Here is a 2,550-nt window from a genome sequence, read left to right on the forward strand (position 1 = left end):
GGGGCTGCATGTTACAGGGCTTATTGTTTTGGCTTTTTGGAGAAGTACTTGGACTTCCTACAATGCTGATATATAGAGAGCAGGCTGGTCAGAGTTCTGTTTTCATATATATATATATATATATATATATGTATGTATATTTGTTTATGTATGTATGTATGTATGTATTTATATTTAGTTTAGCACCATTTATTAAGTGATCTCAGCTGATGTCGTAGCTGCTGCATGTCAGCCTGTTCTTAAAACATAAAATGCTCTTCCAATTCCTCTTGTCAAAGACAGAAGGATCTTTCAGGTAGCACGCCAACAGAGCAAGAGACTACGATGGTGCCATCCAGATAGGGAGAGGGTCATGGCCCATTCAACCGCGGCTTCCAGAGGTTTTGAAAAAGGAGCCTTGGGGAGCCCAGCCTGCCTGGCATTTTGATGCTGTCGGTGTGGGTTTTGTATTCCATAATGGTGTTGGGAGGTAACTTAAACACTCGATGAAGAGTGTCCCGGATTCGGGCTGTGGTGGCTTGGTCGCTGGCAGTCTTGTTCCAAATGGAAATAATGTCCTCTTGGAACCGCATGGAGACCACAGCCCCACAGATCTCCTCCCCGACCATGAACTGCTCCTCCAGCATGGCCAGGATGAGGTTCTCCCAGCAGCGCGACGCCAAGCCCTTCCGCAGCTGGATGATCGACTTGCCGCCATTTTTATTCGCATCATCCTCCCACATGGGTTTGATTCCTTCTTTTGAAGAGATGGAAGCCACTGTGGCCTGTCAGGTCTCCGGGACGTACCATGTGGCTGTAAAACCTCCAGAACTGCTCCACAGAGGCAAAGGTACCGATCTGTTTGACGTTCTGCTCATAGCTCTGCGAGCTGCTGGGCCGGCCGGGGGTTCTCCTGGAGTACCAGAACGTGTAATTGTATTGCAGCGGGTGCTCTGCTGGTCTGGGGACAACAGCCTTCCTCTTGATGCTGCTCTGGCCTTTGTCTCATTCCGTTTTTTCCTTCTCACCATCTTTCTGTGTGCTGTTTTCTTCATTCTGATCACAGTCTCCCCTGTCATCATCTTTCAATCTAAGTTGTGGATTCGATCCCCGGTGGGGGTGTGTACAGGAGGCAACCAATCGATGTTTCTCTCTCATGTCAGTATCTCTCTCTCTCCTTTCCTCTCTCTACGTCGAACTTGTTGTTCATCCTCTCACCGTAGCCACTGACTCACAGAGTCTGTTTTCATATATTTTATAGCCATTTCCCACTTGTGTATCAGTCTCTCAATTTCTAAGACCAGGGACTTTCTGCCAGTACCCAATGATCTCAAGTCTCAAACTCAACCCATACCTGAAAAGCTTTTAAGAAGTTCGAATGACTTGTCCTCTTGTAGGTGCTCAAAGACATGTTTTGTTGTATTTTTGATTCCTCAGTTACAAAGCCAAAGTCACTAGTCCATGTGCACCAGGAGCCCTAGGGCATTTCCTCAATAACTTTATTTCTTGGCCTCCAAGAGCTGCCATTGCTATAGCATCTCAGCTGAGACAAGGTTCCAGCCCTTCTACCCATGCTTCCCAATGGCATATCCTCTTAAAAAATGCCTTCAGTTACTGGTAACTCACTGTTTTCATCACCAGCAGCACAACCAACCCTGCTCTCTGCCCAACACATCAGCTCATATCTTAGCAGTTAGGCCCAGGCTTGGACAGAAAGGTATGGCCACATCCTTACTGCTGACATTAGCCCTACACATTCCTCTTTCTCCAGTGAGGAAAGAGTGAAGATAAGTAATATAAAATATGGATTCACTTTAACCAAGTCCTTAAAATTATTAACATTATGAAGATTGAAATATGAGCAAATGATTCTATTTTTGTTCTAACTAGCCTGGAAATTTAAAGTTTTGAATTTTCCAGATGTACATTAATTTGTGTGTGTCAATATGTGGACATACACCAGACTTCCAGATAGCCTTCTGATTACTCCTTGCAAGACACAGACCACCTGAAATCCATTATGCAGACCACTGGAGGTGACCAGAGCTCCTGGTGCCCATCCTCTAGACCACCTAGTACCCATCAACCAGACAGCATGACATCTGACTGGTAACCATCATGGACCAAATTTAGGACTATGAATGCAGGGCTGATAATTCTCAGGAATGCATTGTTTACTATAAGAACTCTTAAAGTTTCTTTCTTCTTTGGAATTCTTGTGGGCTTTGATCTAGTTTTATACCCAGTTTGCAAACTCTAAGACCCTTGAATAAATCTCTATCATTTATTTCTAGCAAAGATTCCAGACTCTTTTTTGAGTACTTTCAATACCAGAAAGGTTTTCTGGTATGCAGAGTTTGACTCTGTTTTATTTTGGGAAGTTTCTGTGTTGTGATTGTTGTGGCTGCTCCTTTTAATCATTCAGAGTCTGAAATGGGATCCTCAAAATAACTTTCTATGACCTCCTTTTCTTAGCAGCAATTTGCACACCAATTCTCCCAAACATGTCAGGTCTCCATATCAACTGGAGTAATAGTGAGTCTGTGGTACAGATACTTGTTGCACAAATAT

At 43.9% G+C, this 2,550-nt stretch overlaps 1 pseudogene; it reads right to left on the minus strand.

Annotated features, from left to right (window-relative positions):
• Positions 1 to 235: 235 nt before the first annotated feature.
• LOC129074244 (eukaryotic translation initiation factor 4E type 2-like) lies at positions 236 to 1,189 on the minus strand (annotated as a pseudogene).
• Between the last annotated feature and the right edge of the window lie 1,361 nt (positions 1,190 to 2,550).

The sequence above is a fragment of the Pteronotus mesoamericanus genome, unplaced genomic scaffold, assembly GCF_021234165.1.
Source record: "Pteronotus mesoamericanus isolate MK-2021 breed Mesoamerican mustached bat unplaced genomic scaffold, CSHL_Meso_final contig_48, whole genome shotgun sequence".
NCBI classification, from domain to species: domain Eukaryota; kingdom Metazoa; phylum Chordata; class Mammalia; order Chiroptera; family Mormoopidae; genus Pteronotus; species Pteronotus mesoamericanus.